The sequence below is a fragment of the Papio anubis genome, chromosome 7 (assembly GCF_008728515.1).
Source record: "Papio anubis isolate 15944 chromosome 7, Panubis1.0, whole genome shotgun sequence".
Classification (NCBI taxonomy): Eukaryota; Metazoa; Chordata; class Mammalia; order Primates; family Cercopithecidae; genus Papio; species Papio anubis.
Genome location: NC_044982.1, coordinates 79,999,915 through 80,016,377, shown reverse-complemented (window position 1 = coordinate 80,016,377; position 16,463 = coordinate 79,999,915). Strand labels below are relative to the sequence as shown.

Below are 16,463 nucleotides of genomic sequence, written 5' to 3'. Positions count from 1 at the left end.
TTTCAGAAAATATTCCATATTTTGCATTAAAAACTCTGAAAAAGGATGATATCATAATGCCAAAAAAATGTAAAATGCAGAACTCTAATTTAAAAACATTTAATTGCACCAAACATAATATATACATGTCTCTTATGATTCCTTTTATAAATTCTTTTCTAGTTGTTTTAGTCTCAAAAGGGGTATATGGATTCCAGCTGAATCAGAAATCCAGAGAAGTTGTGAACATATCGCTGATTCATTGACATAATAAATATTTATTGAGTACTTAAAAAAGAACTTAGGGTTAGAAACTGGTAACATGCCAGTAGAGATCAATAAACCCAGTTTCCAAAGAGCTTACTCTTTTGGGGGAAAAAACCAGAGAACTGTAGGACATTACAATCTGAAAATAATGGTGGTAACAATATAGATAGTACATTTGTTCCATCACTTACCATGTTCTTCCTTTAATCATAGCAACACTCGTTACCTGATATTTTACATTTACTTTTTCACTTTTTCACTAGAATATAAACTCTAGGTGGAGTGTAAATTTGTTTTGTGCTGTAGTATCCTCAAAGTTTACAATAGCTTCTGACGCATAATAGGTACACTGTAAACATTTGTTGGATAAATGAATCAGTGCTGTCTTTATTGATGATATAATTTTAATAAAAAATATTAGGACTAAACATGAAATTTAAATAGTTTATGAAACTTGAAATTCATAAATGTTAAAGATATTAATAGTATTTATTTCATACCTTGTGAATAAAATGTAAATATATGATGTAAGACAAGACTAAGGTGAAATTGGGTCTAACACACAGGTCCTATCGCCTATTTTATACTTTACAGATATACATTAAGGCAATAAAAATAAATTAAGTTTTTCAGACTATTCTGAGGCTTATTGTAGAAGCCTGGTATTCCACTGTAATCTTCTCAGTGTCCCAACATAACATACGAACTTGCTTCTAAGAAATAAGTATTTCTTTTCTAAACAGTTGTTAAAATGTTAAAAAAAAATGGGATTTTAAAATTTATAAAAGATTTTTTGAATTAATGGAAACATTTTCAATTACCTAACATATTTCCTTTTGGTGCTACAGTTTCAAAATTCCAAGGTACTTTGTAAAATGTTTTAAAATGCATTCTGAAGGGCAAATTTGTGAAACTACAAATATTTAAAAAGTCGTAAGGAGTTTATACTGTTTTAAAGATTCTGACACCAAGACCAATTTTCTAGTAGTTTTGAAATTAAAATAATAGTAAAAGAATATCATTAATACTTCTAGAAGACAGAATTAGATTACAGGAATTAGAAGCAGAAATAAAAGAAAAACTTAGAGATATACCTAAATAAAATTGTCATGTTTTAAACAATGAAAATTCAAATCTACAAAAATCTAAGTCTTCTGGATTTTACAAAATATTTCAACAGAAAATATATATGGCTTTCATTTGTAAGGGTGGATAAAGCCTGAAAAACCTAATGTGAGTCTGTGGGTTTAATTTTTCCAGTTTATCTTAATCAGCTTTTCTCATTCTTATCTATCTTGATGTATATTGTGGTTCCTGCAAAAAAATGATCTAATTTATGGGGATACTCTAGGGAGTCTTTGCAAGGCAATGTATTAAGTGCCCAATAAATGACTAGAAAGGAACTGATCAATGTAGCTAATACAAAGTGTGCTTATCCAGGTCAGCAGACAATATGAAACAGAGATCAGATTACATTCTTGTTTTTGAAGACAACTACAGAGTGCTCTTTTGTGGATGCCAAAACAGTCTAACTTAAATAGAGATAAGAAATGAAAGAAAGAAAGAAAGGAAGGAAGGAAGGAAGGAAGGAAGGAAGGAAGGAAGGAAGGAAGGAAGGAAGAAAAGAAACAAAACATGGCACTAAGTAACTAAAGATATTATAAATCTATGTAGTCAATAAAATTCTGATAATACAAACAATGTCAGAGCACACAGTGGCCCCTACACTTTTCAGATTGTATAGACTAACAGATAGTGAGTGGAAATTACTAAGCCATAAAGAATTATGATTGTCTACAGCTAAATTTCACATATTAGCATCTGTGGGACACTTGAAAATAGTCCACGGGTTCACAATTGCAGTACATATTGTTTGAAAATTAAATTACATAATTTGCATTAGAACTATTAACATAAAAAAAGGAAAGAAAAAAGGAGATTCTATATCTGCCCACTCAGAAATGCTACAATCCTCAGAAGAGATGCTATCATATTCTTCTACTGAACGTATGGCCTTTTCACTCAGAAAACACAAAACTGTAATTTTTAGGAGAAAGTCACAAAAAAAGGGAGACTGTCAGGTGTATCACCAAAATGTGTTAAAAAAAATGAGTCTATAAATCATAAAAGTTGCTGGTTCTGTCATTTTAAAGGCTTTTAGGCTCAATTAGTGTCTAAACTAAACTGCTTGTTGTTTATCATTTTATTTAACAGTAGCATTTATTTCTCTTTGAAAGAGACTAGCAACAAGAGGTGAAAACCAGTTACATAAAAGTACAAGCCTATATTTTGTATAAGATAGAGGTACATGAGATACCATTAATTGATTAATTAATTAATTAATTAATGTTTTTGAGACAGAGTCTCACTTTGTCACTCAGGCTGGAGTGCAGTGGTGCGATCTTGGCTCACTGCAGCCTCCACCACCTGGGCTCAAGAGCGATCCTCACGCCTCAGCCCTCCAAGCAGCTGGGACTACAGGAACGCACCAGCATGCCTGGCTAATTTTTTGGATTTTTTGTAGAGACAGGATTTCGACATGTGGCATAGGATTCTCTCCTGAGCTCAAGTGATCTGCCCACCTCAGCCTCCCAAAGTGCTAGGATTACAGGTGTGAGCCACTGTGCCCGGCCTAAGAGACCATTAATTTAAAACTGCACTTTTAAGAAAGAAATCACGTGCAGGTATGGAGACAAAAATAAAATCTTTCAAAGTGTCCAGACAAAAAACAAACAAACAAAAAAAAAGAAATCACAAAAAGTGTAATAAGAAGGGGCAATGCCAAATACAGGCACTGACATTTACAATGACTTTAAGTTTTGATTTAACATACAATATCAAATGTTAAAAACGCACAGGTTTCTAAAATCACATACATCTATCAGTTTTAATAGCAACGTTTTCATAGAAATTTAATAAAATATATTCTGTGCTACTATAAGTTTAGGTAAGTCAGTTACACAGTTCCTGTTTCTACCTAAGGTGAACCATCACTTAGGCACTGGGCCCTGTACCCCCTTAACTACCAAGTCCACTGCTTCTCCAGTTAGAGTTATTTCTTACATCATAATTTTTTTCTATTGAATTATTCCCATCAGTAGGAAATATGTTGTAATTTCTACAATTTTTAAAGACATTGACAGAGTTAGAAAATTACTTTTGCAAACCTAATGACAAAATTAAGTTTGATAAAGATCATAAATGGATAAAATCATCAGATGAAAGGTTAATAGAAAATTATCAACAAAAACATCAGGTATTGCCAACTGACTTCAATGATCAACATTAGCATGATGAGTATGAAAACCAAACATTATATGCTTCTTGATGTGATGTAATAAGCACACAGAACCAATTATGATGTACTCAAAAGTAGTTGAACCTAAATCTAATCAAACAGCACTACAGATTAATACTGAAAACAGAAAAATAAATGATACCATAACGAAGCAAAGACACAAAAACAGTTTACAATACAACTGATGCAGCTTCGTCAATAAAGAAGAGATTACTCTCCGGACAAAAGAAGACTTAAAATGTACTACGACTTCATGTAAATCAGAATTTGGTTGGGTCCAAAATTAAACAATTTTCATTTGAAACAAAATTGAGGCAATGACAAGGACAGAGTATTAGTATTAAATACTGTTAACTTTAACATGTGAGATTATGGCATCAGTTTACAGAAAGTGTCATTTTTTTTTCTTTTCTGAGATGAATACTGAAATACGTACAGGTAAAATGTGACTGAACTTGCATCAAAATATTTCTGCAACAACAAAAAAGGAGTAAACTTTTTAGGCATGACAAATCTTGATACTGTTGATATAGATGAAGGGTATAAAGAAATTCATTGTACTATTTTATATATGCCTCTTCTAGTTGCTGCTCAATTTCCTTATCCCTCAAAATTCCTTGAATGAGTTTTACAGATACTCTCTTTCTACTTCCTCATCACCCAATCTTGAATATACTCCAATATGGCTTTTTTTTCCCCCTTGAATTTAGTAGATTGTACAACTCTACTGAAAGCATTCATCACGGCTGTACCTGGATAAATCTAATCTTCAAGTCTTCATGTTGTTTGCCCCATCAGCAGCATTTTATGCTGTCAATAGGTGACCATTCTGTTCTAAAAACACTTCACTTGGCTTTCAGAATGCCACATGCTCCTGGCCCATGGTTTTTACTCAGTTCATTAACTCATTTGATAAAAATGTATTCAGTCCCTACTAAATAAGTATCATATTAGAAGCTGAAGAGACAGCAATGACCAAACAGGAAAAACAAACAAACCAACCCTGCCTTCGTGGAGCTCATATTCTAGTTCATGTGGACAGACACTATACATAAGAGAAATAAAACACAGAGAAAGAATACTAAAAGAAAATAACAGTCATGAAAAACATTGGGAGACAATGACAGGCTCAGCAGAGACAAAAACAACAGTATGAAAGGGACTTTGTCATGTTTACTACTGTATCTCCAGTGCCTAGAGCAGTGCCTGGCACACTACAGATACTCAACAAGTATTTTTTTTTTTTTTTTTTTTTAAATAAACAACTTACTGAGTCTAAAATTTCTCGTCTGTATTTTGAAACATACATGTGACTGATTTCTAAGGCCTTTTTAATCTACAAAATATCTATAAAGCCAGTAAGTCTCTTGGTTTATAAGATCATTCAATGAACACAAAAAGGAGGTATATTTTGGAAAATGATTTAAAAACTATAATAAGTTGCAATTTATCATTAAAAAAGGGCACTTGGTAAAAGTGTTTTGAGAAAGATACTAGGAGGAATAATGGACAAGTTAACATTTTATTTTTCTTTTTCCTAAGGTAGAAAAAAATAGATAAACTCTGAAAATGAACTCTACCTAAAATAATATCATTAGGGAGAAAAACAAATATTTTTTGTTGTGGTCTAAAGTGCTATTAAAAACTGTTTAGATACCTGAGACATTATTCAAACCACAGTAACATTATTCTAGAATAATGAACATATGCTAATGATTTGATCCACATAGTTCCAATTGCCATCTATAATGAAAATTAATGAACATTCTGTTCATATAAAAGAAAATGCAACAGCTTATATTCCTACTGGAAATATAACTCAGTATCTTATGAAATAATACAGACATAATTAGGAAATATTAATGTTAGTGTACAGTAAGTCATTTGGTTGGATGATTGACACTGAAACATCACAAAATAAAACAATAATACTAAAATGTAGTAGAAAATTTATTAACATTCTACAGCAATAAATTTGGCCTCCAAAAGAACTTAAGAAAATTTAAATACCAATTAACTCCAACAGGTAAAACCTGATATTTAAAACAACTTGATGTACAGATAATTTATAGAGATAACTGCTACTTATGCAGAGAAATTACAAATTTTGGATAGCTAATATTTTGATGAACATGGATTTATTTCATTCAAGTAAACATTTAGTTTCTATCATATCAAGAAACATCTTGCAATATATATTTTCAAATATATTTAAATTTCCTTGCTATTTGTAGGTATGTATGTCTATTTACTTTTATACAAACAGTGCATTGTGAGTGGCATCCTTTTCGTTTTCATATTTTTCCTTTTTGCCACTTACTGTTGCTGTTTGCTAAAATATCTGATTACAAAAGGCTCTTCTCTTATAATTTGCTGTTTCTAGTCCTCAGCAACCTAGTAATACACAGTTAAAGAAGACTGTTAAAATTATATAAACTATCAACAAGTAGGTTCCGGGCTGGGAACGGTGGCTCACGCCTGTAATCACAACACTTTGGGAGGCCGAGGTGGGCGGATCACGAGATCAGGAGATCGCGACCATCCTGGCTAACACAGTGAAACCCCGTCTCTACTAAAATACAGAAAATTAGTCAGGCGTGGTGGTGGGCGCTTGCAGTCCCAGCTACTCCGGAGGCTGAGGCAGGAGAATGGCGAACCCGGGAGGCGGAGCCTGCAGTGAGCTGAGATCGCGCCACTGCTCTCCAGTCTAGGCACAGAGCAAGACTCTGTCTCAAAAAAAACCAAAGACAAACAAACAAACAAACAAAAAAAAGAAAAAAGAAAAACACGAGTAGGTTCCTAGTGTTCCTAGTTACAACCATAGGGAATATGTGGCCTTTATGAAATCATGTTTTATTTCATTTCTCTTTATTTCCAAGTTCCGGGTCAGTGTAAATAGATAAAATATTACTTTAATGCTTTCTTCTTAAAAGATTTAAAATTCTATATAGGCATCTTAATTTTTAAAACTAAAACACAGAGTATCCTTTCAACAGACTATGTTACCATTTATTTAAGAAAAATCACCCATAATAGTCTATATATGATAATCACTTTTCATATTGTCTTTATAAATAGATGATTTACATTCATTTCTTAGGTTACCAAATTTATTTCTGTAATTACATAAGCAAAAGTCTCATTTACCAGTATTTAAGGTACTGTGTCAGCAGAAGCTCCGCTGAAGAACATTTAAGGGTTTTCTAGTTGTAGCAATACAGTATTACATTCTTTCAGGGGAAAGTATATACTTAACCAATTTCAAGAAACGAAGCAACTCAAAGGTCTTCTCTGAAGCTCACAACTACAGACCTTTTCTTTGTTTCTTTTCTATGTCCCTATACGCATATGGAATAACTTAAAATTTGAATCAATTTTACAATATGCATCTCAGAATATTCTTTTAAGTGACTTTAACAGTAATCATGCCTCCTTATGTTTATAAGCTATTTTGTGATTTATAAAAGATATATATTAATTACAATACATATATTTATATATTGTTAGTACAATTTATCTACACACATAAAATTTCATTTAACGTTCACAATAAACAGGACAGATATCTCCAACTCACATGTATGGAAATGGAAGCAACTGCTCAAAGACATATAGCAAATGCAGAGAATAGTAAACGTCTTGTCAAAAACAATTTTTTACCATTAGACCACATACCTCCTAAGAATGTAATATTAGGCCAGCTAGCAAATTTAACACATTTAAGAAAATCACGTATGTTTCAGTTGATTGTGGAAAAATGATTTTCATGTAACTTTGATATTTCTTTAAAAAGCATGGTCTTAATACCATCAATATTTCTCCAAAGATTTATTCCAAATCTATCATAAAAAGAAATGATTGATCCTTCTTGCAGAGAACAGACCACCACAGGAGATGGTTAATAACTATGTGGGCTATTAGTAAGATTTTTTAGGACAAGTTTTCAGATCAACAAAAGTACTTGATAAAATTGCCATTAAAAGTAAGTTCAATTTGTAATTGCAGCTTTTATACCATTGTACAGTTACGCACATTTGATAATACTTCCTCCTACCCTACAATTACTGAGGAGAAAATATACTATTTCAAGAAAAGGCCATTTAAAAAAAGAAATCATAAGAATTGACATCTTATGATGCAATGTAATAATTGCGTTTCTTCTCCAGGTGATTAACTCTACACAATTATATCTCTACTTTTCAACTGTAAAAATTTGCAAAAGGCCATATAACATGCTTAATTCAAAGTCAACATAGTGAAGGCCTGATTCTGTTTATAGAACATGTTTTGACATTAAAGTATAACAAATTAAGTCAAAGGATGAGAGTTTATTTTTCAGAAAAATATAAAAATATTCATTCTTCGGAGAACTTAGGAAGAGAATGAATGGCAAAGTAGATGTTGTCTAGCTTGTCATTCATTCATTCTCTGTCTCATCATGCAAATGGCATACTAATTTACTTAACTAGCCATTCCCATAAAGTAGCATCTGCAAAGCTGAGGAATCTAACTTCTGAAGAACCCTGAAAACAGATATATCTGAAAATTTTACATAACAACTGCAATTGTTCTCAAATATATTGCAATTTATTTCTAGTTTTTAAATTTTGAGGCTATGCAAAAAACAGTTATGATTACTAGCTATTCATTCACTCTTAGCATAGGTTTATGCTAAATTTAGGATCACTATAGCAATCCTCGTTATATCAATAGTATAACCTTTTAATTTCCATAATTACAGAAATATGAAACTGCCATAACACATTTTTATTAAAGTGCAATTACATTTTATATGTACATAATAGAGATTTGCTGACTTGTCTCCACTCCCAATCAATATCTCCGTTTTTGACAGTAATTTGTACTTTTAAATTTTTGCTATAAGAAAAATGGCACTTGAAATTCTTCTATCTATTCTTTATGTATTAACAGGAATTCACTTTTGCAAAGCTTGATTTGATATCACATGTCCCAGCTGGGAAAAGTTTGCAACAAACATGTGATATCAAGTCAAGCTCAGAAACTCAGAAGTGTGACCAGTGGTGGAATGCATAGCAAATCAGAGTCATGTAAAAGTAAGGGGAGCAGCATTGCAATGGACATGCAGCATGATAACGAATCAGAGATTGCTTATGAGGTGACAGCAAGAAAATTAATGTCTCTGACATTTATTTCTGACATGTAACAAAGTTGTCAACTTTGAGACCTAATATAGATTAATGCATTAGACAAAATTAAGCAGTAACTTTGTCATATTTTTCAAAAAAATAGAGCTGTTTATAGGATAATCCATTTTTTTAATCACTAGCCTATAAATTCCACTGAAAGCAAGGCCTGAATTTGTTGAAATTTCAAGGAGTGAATTATTTAAATAAGTGACTAATCAATGAATATCATACCACTGAGTACATGCAATATATCAAATAAATGTAGAGGTAGGATAAAGAATTTTGACTGTTTAACTTGGTGGGAGAAGCAATATAGGAGAGTAGATTGTAGTTGAAAAATCAATAGAAATTTAAGAGTATATGTAATCTATTATTAAAAAGTATTAAATATTATTAATATTAAAAGGTATTTTTATACAGTTTTATGATGCTAAGACAATAGAAAAATGGCAATTTAAAAACTGTACATATACCAAGGCGAGTGGATGACCTGAAGTCAGGAGTTTGAGACCAGCCTGGCCTACACAGCGAAAATCCATCTCTACTAAAAAAATTTTGTATTTTTTAGTGGTGCAGGCCTGTAGTCCCAGCTACTTGGAAGGCTGAGGGTGGAGAATCACTTGAATTTGCAAGGCACAGGTTACAGTAAGCAGAGATCATGCCACTGCACTCCATCCTGGGCGACAGAGTGATACTCCATCTCAATAAATAAATAAATAAATAATAAAAATTGTGCTACATACAAAACTGGCCCTTTTACCCATCTTTAGGTGTACAATTCAGTGGTATTAATTAAATTCAAATGTTGTACATAAACTCCCACTATCTCTTTCTAGAAGTTTTTCATTATCACAAACTGTAACTATAACCATTAAGAAATAAATTTCCATCCCTTCCTTCCTATATCTCCCAGTTACCTCCAATCTACTTTTTGTCTCTATGTCAAAATTCTAGATATTTTGTATAAATGGAATCATACAATATCTGTCTGGTGTCTGGTTTATTTTACTTAGGATAATATTTTCAAGATTCACTGATGTAGTATATCTCAAAAATTCATTCCCTTATTACAACTGAACAATATTCCACTGCATGTTACATACCACATTTTGTTTCGCCATTTACCTGTTGGTGGACACTTGGGTTGTTTCCACCTTTTGGCTATTGTGAATACTGCTGCAATGAACACTGGTATACAAGTATCTGCTTCAGTGCTTGTTCTTAATTATTCTGTGTACAAACCTAGGAGTGGAATTGTTGGCTAATATGATAATCACAGCCTTTTGAGGAACAGATAAACTGTCCCACAGCCGCGGCACCATTTTACATCCCCAATAACAATGTAAAAGAGTTCCAATTTCTCTGCATCTTAGCCAATATTTATCATTATTTTTTAGTAATAGCCATCCTAATAGGTGAGAAGTGCTATCTTCGAGTTTCAATTTGCATTTTACTAATGACTAATAATGTTGAACATTTTTGCATGTGTTTATTGTTCATTTGTATATTTTCTTTAGAGAAATATCAGTTCACATCAATTTGCACACTTTTCAAATGGTGTCTTTTTTGTGTGTGTGTACGAGACAGGGTCTCACTCTGCTGCCCAACTGTGAGTGCAGTAGTGTGATCATTCCTTACGTCAGCCACAAACTCCTGGACTCAAGCAATCCTCCTGGCTCAGCCCCAAGCAGTTGAACTACAGGTGTGCACCACCACATCTGGCTAATTTTTTTTAATCTTAATTTTTATTTTGAGATGGGGTCTCGCAGTGTTGCCCAAGCTGGTCTCCAACTTCTGGGCTCAAGTGATCCTACTGAATTGACCTCCCAATGTGCTGGGATTACAGGCATGAGCCACTGGGGTTTTCTTTTATTTGTTGAGTTTTAGGAGTTGTTTATATATTCTGGATATTAAAGTTATTGTATAAATTATTTTCAAACATTTTCTCCCATTCTGCAGGTTGCCTTTGATAATGTCCTTTGGCAATGGACGTTAATAATGTACTTTGATGCACAGAAGTTTTAAAATTTTGGTGAGGTCCAATTTATTTTTTGTTCCCATTTTTGTTACTGAATAATCCATTCCCAAATCCAAGGTCATGGAGAACTATTTCTACATTTCCTTCTAGAGTTTTATGTTTTTAGCTCTTATATTTAGGTTGTTGATCTATTTTGAATTAATTTTGATATTTTAATATGATATGAGGAGGGTTCTAACTCTACTCTTGCATGTGGAAATCCAGGTGTTCCAACACTTGTTGAAGAGACTGTTCTCTTCCCATTGAATGAACTTGATACCCTTGTCAAAAATCAATTGGCTATAGTTATGTGGAATTATTTCTAGACTCCATTAATTATTGTCTATCCTAATGCCAGTACCAGACTCTTTTGGTAACTGTATCTTTACAGTAAGTTTTGAAATCAGGAGTGTGAATCCTCAACTCTGTGCTTTTTCAATATTGTTTTATCTATTCTGGGAACCTTGCAATTCCGTATGCATTTTGAGAATCAGGCTTCCCATTTCTGTAAAAAAAAAAAAAAAAAAAAAAAAAAAAACAAAAAACAAAAAACAACCACTTAGAATTCTGATAGCAATTAAGTTGAGTCTGTATACTTTGGGTAGTACTGATGTTTTAACAACATTAAGTGGACTCACCCATGAAATGGGATGCCTTACCATTTAGTTAGGTCTTCAGTTTTGTACCTCCTCGGTTAAATTTATTCCCAGGCATTTTACTATTTTAGATGCTACTGTAAATGAAATTTATTTCTTAATTTCCTTTTTGGACTGTACACTGTGGTGTATAGAAACAAACTGATTTTTGTTTATTCTAAAACTTGGCTTAATTTATTAGCTATAGTGGCTTGCTTGTTGATTCTTTGGAGTTTTGTATATACCGGAGGATGTCATCTGCAAATAGAGATAGTTGTACTTCTTCCTTTCCAATTTGGATACCCTTTTTGTTTTCTTGTCCAATTATTCTGGCTACAAGTACCAGAACAATGTTTAATAACAGTGGTGAAAGCAGGCATCCATGTCTTGTTTCTTATCTTATGGGAAAAGCTTTCAGTCTTCACTATGAGTGTGATGTTAGCTGCGGCTTGTCCATAAATTCCTTTTACCATTTTAACAAAAAATGCATATTTCATCAAGAAAAAAATTACAAACCTATCATTAATACACTGTGGTAATCTATATTTTTCCTGTACATTAAAGCTATGCTATGACTAAAATGCTGAGAACAAATAACAAAACACTTAATTAAAATAAATAGCCGCTGGGCGCGGTGGCTCACACCTGTAATCCCAGCATTTTGGGAGGCCGAGGTAGGTGATCACTTGAAGTCAGGAGTTCGAGAACACCCTGGCCAACATGGTGAAACCCCATCTCTATTAAAAATTATAACAATTAGCCAGGCATGGAGGTGTGCACCTGTAATCCCAGTTACTCGGGAGGCTGAGGCAGGAGAATCACTTGAACCCGGGAGGCGGAGGTTTCAGTGAGCTGGGATTATGCCACTGCACTCCAGCCTGGGCTACACAGTGAGGCTCTGTCTCAAAAAAAATAAAAAAAAATAAAAAATAAAAAATAGCTTCAGCATACACAATATATTTAGAAAAATAATGTGACTTTGGGTATGAAGGCGAAGCTCAGAAATTCTGCAACTCATTTGCTAAAAATTATTTTTGTATTCCCTGATGTGAACACACAATGGAGTATCTTATTACCCATTTTTCAACATTAATTATCATAGAATTGTAAATTAAAGAATATCAGAATATCTTAAGAGTTATAGGGGCTAATAGTGACATGTGAAAATAGATAATACATCTGTCAGACACCTGCTTGAGTACAGGTCAAAATAGGTAGCTACATTTCAGGTACGTTTCTGTGACACTATGAACAAAATCTGACTTACCCATTACAAACTTAGTTTTAAAAATACAAGTCTCAGAATATTATAGAGATCTATGTTTCCACAATGTATTTCTGTTAATTCCAATCCTTCTTCTTTCATAAAAGTCTCTCTCCTATCCTTGTCTCTTTTATTCTGAATTATTAAAATGCTATAGATGAGGCCTGACAACTGGCAGAATACCAGAGTAGATATTACCTGGATGTAACAGAGTGTGATCCCTGTCAGGTATATTCATGCGCTATTACAGGAATACACAATTATCCACAGTCTCAAACCTAGTCTTCCTCTGGACTGTCCTTCTGACTTCTAATCCACTTGAAGACAGATCCTTGGACTTTTGGTGACTTACTAGCCTCTAATCCATGTGAGGACAGATGACTGGCTCTCTGTCACCCTCTGGCCTTTCCTTTAGAGGGGAATCTCTGAGTCTTTGGTTTTCTGTACACTCTCCATGCAGTTTTTGGTTTCCTGCCTCTACTCATTAATCTGCCTCCTGTAAATAAGTACTTGGGTATACTCCAGTTAGTTCATTTGAGCCAACTCTTCCCCTAACCGTTAGTGACTTCAGTATTTAACTACCCCTGCTTCTCCCCCATCAAAACTCACCACATAATTACAAGCAGAAAAGAAAGGTCAGTGGTATCATACCCTTAAAACAACAAGCTGGACTATAACTCTAACTGCCCATCTTCCCCTAAGAGACTGCTATTCCTCATATTTCTAAATATCGAAGTTACCAGAAGTCTGTTTCTCTAGCCATCATCAGACTCTTATCCTCATAGTAATCCATATATCTCTGAATCTCACCCAATTCTGTATCCTTCCCTGTCCTTCTAAATTTCTTCATAATGCTCTTGATTATCTCAAGTTTGAGTATATGCCTCATATCCAAAACCTCTTTTATGAATGTTCCTTTTAGGTTCATCTCCTAGGCAAAATTAGACTGTATCCTTAGCTCTTTATGTCCTATGGAGCAGGTAGGGAAGCTGTGGTTGTTGTTTTTCTCTTCTCTCTCAAATCCCAGGTTTTGGGGGGCCATGATATTTTGGCTCTTTTCCTTGGTCCACTTTGCCACTTCTTTGTTAAAGTTGTCACAGCTTTTCCTCTTTTCTTCAAAGTGTTTGGAAACAAAGGCTGAACAGATGTATAGGTGTAGAGGCAGACATTAAATCAGTTTTCAGTCAATAAAGCAAAATGACAGAGATACTGGTAAACTACAGCCATAAGGAAAAATATCAAGTGCTATAGTATTACGGCATTTTACCTTTCCTTTTCATGTAGTGGCTTCCATTAGCCACTTCCTCCTTATGGAAATAGTTTCCTCTTCTGGCTTCTGTGTTGCTACTCTCTTCCCAGGATAATGTTCATTTAGTCCCCTTGGTTGTAAATACCATAAAATACATTCTGAATTCACTCTCTCTCTCTCTCTCCTCCCCCACTCCAAGACCTCCCTAGTGCAAGACACTATTTGCTCTAAACATGTCCATTACAATAGTCTGCTAATTACTGTCCATCTTGGTTCACTATTTGCTCTACTACAATCCACTCCTCTCTCAGAATAATATTTTGAACCTGTAAATATTATGTAATTTACCTGTTTATAAACTTATGGCTTCTCATCTCATATTAAGAGTTAAGTCTAAACCCTTTACTATGGCTTTCAAAATCCATCAGGATTTGACCTGTGCTGAGCTCTCCTCAGTCCCCATCTCATATTACTCTTTCTCTCTTTTTCTACACTCCAGGGAGTTAGGTCTTTTTTAGTTCCTGGGGCTTGCCACACTTATTCTCTCTTAGGCCTTTTATTCCCACTGATCTCTATCCTGGGAACACTGTTCCACTGGCTTTTCCCATAGCAGCCCCTTTCTCATCATAAAAGCCTTAGCTCAATAATATCTTATCAGAGAAGGCTTTCTTAACAGCCATAAACAGCCTCTTCCAAATCACTATCACGTTATACTCCTTTATGACCCTTACAATTTTCTGAAATTTTTGTTTGTTGTAATTTGCTTACTTCATTGTTTACCTCTCTCTGATGGAACAAAAGGTCCAAATGAACAGGAACTTGGACTGTTTTGTTCACATGTGTATCCCCAGCCTACTACTTAGCAAGCTGTTAACAAATAACTATTCATTTAATAAAATAAAACTATGACCTTGGATGAGCCCTATTAGAACAAGATTTTTAATTCCAGAATTATTGCATTAAAATCCAATGTAAATGTCAAAAGAAGAGGGAAAATATATACGAACTATCAATGGCCTGAGGTAAAGCAAAGATCATGATTAGACCTTTCTATTTACTAAGAATTATCACATAATGCTCCCTTACTGAAATGTACTAATGAATATACCTACCATACATTTCTATTCCAAAAGATTCTATCTATCCTGTTAGAAACACCCAGGGACTGAAGATCAGCTCAATACCTCCTCATTCAATTATTTTCCGACTACATTTTCTATTACATATCCAAATCCAGAGAATAATTGTGAATGGAAAAAGATTCCAATAAACTGATTTCCTGAACTAGTCAAGTAAGGAGTACAAATCAAACTTCCTAATTAAACTTAGTCACCATAATAAAAAAATTAAATCTGACCACAAACTGAGGCTTTCTTAGAATATTGCTGCATATCAAACCCAGACATACTAGGAATGGCATTTACTAGAATGGTAGTAACTATATACTGTTAAGAAAAGAAATAATTATCTTTATCAATTAAATTATCTGACCAAATTCTACTATCTTATACTAGAATGGTTATTATATTGATCGTGACTTTTTAATGTAGAAATTCTGAAATACATGATGTTGAATAAAAATTCTACTAATACATTAAAAAATAAAGTGTTAATATGGGATATTTCTATAAACAAATTTAAAAATAAATTAATTATTTACTGAGTATTAATCCTTATGTCATTTATCTACTCAGTAAATCTCTAATAAGCCTGTATTTTACAAACATCTATAATCAACTGACAAGAATATTCAATAAATAAATGCCACTTATTACTAAAATATTAAAAGAATTATGTTTACAGTAAAACTATTTCTAGTCTTTTCCTACTGTTAAGCCATGATTACAGACATTTGTATATGTAGTAGCAGGTATAATATATTATCTAACTTATCTATCACAGAAACAAACAAACACAACCCAATTTGACATTAAAAGTGAACTTGTCTGAGAATTTCACAAAGAGTCTTATTTCTGAGTAAGACCTACAAAAGTATCCCGAAGCGTTGGTTCTGAGAATATTAAAGAAAATTTTCTTTGATTGATTTGAAAGGAATTAACATTTTGAAAATTTACCTGCAGTCTCCTTATAAACACTTTAAAGCAGATTTAAAAGGAGGGCATCCTGTCATTTGCCACAACTTGGGTGGACTTGGAGAATATTATGCTAAGTGAAATAAGCCAGCCACAGGAAGGCAAATACTGCATATTCTTACTTAGATATGTAGAATCTACCAAAAAAGAAAAGGTCAAATATATAGAGATAGAGAATAAAACAGCAGTTGCCAGGGTGGGAGTACATGAGGAGATGAAGGGTAAATGACACAAAGTAGCAAACAGGTAGGATGAACTATCTAATGTACTACATACAACTATGTAGTACATAGTATAAACAATATAATAGTATATTGTTTCCAGGATTTTTGCTAAATGAAATTACAGCTGCTCTTGCCACAGGAGGCAAAATAGGTAACTATGAGAAATGATAGATACGTTAATTTGCTCTATTGTAGTAACCATTTCACTGCTGAAAAACCTGTATCTATGTCTTATAACATTATGTCATATACCTTAACTATACACAATA

General features: G+C 33.3%; 1 protein-coding gene across 11 annotated transcripts in view; it reads right to left on the bottom strand.

The window, feature by feature from the left end:
- NOVA1 (NOVA alternative splicing regulator 1) overlaps nt 1–16,463 on the bottom strand; it is a 150,693-nt gene that overhangs the window by 35,707 nt on the left and 98,523 nt on the right. The window lies entirely within an intron of this gene.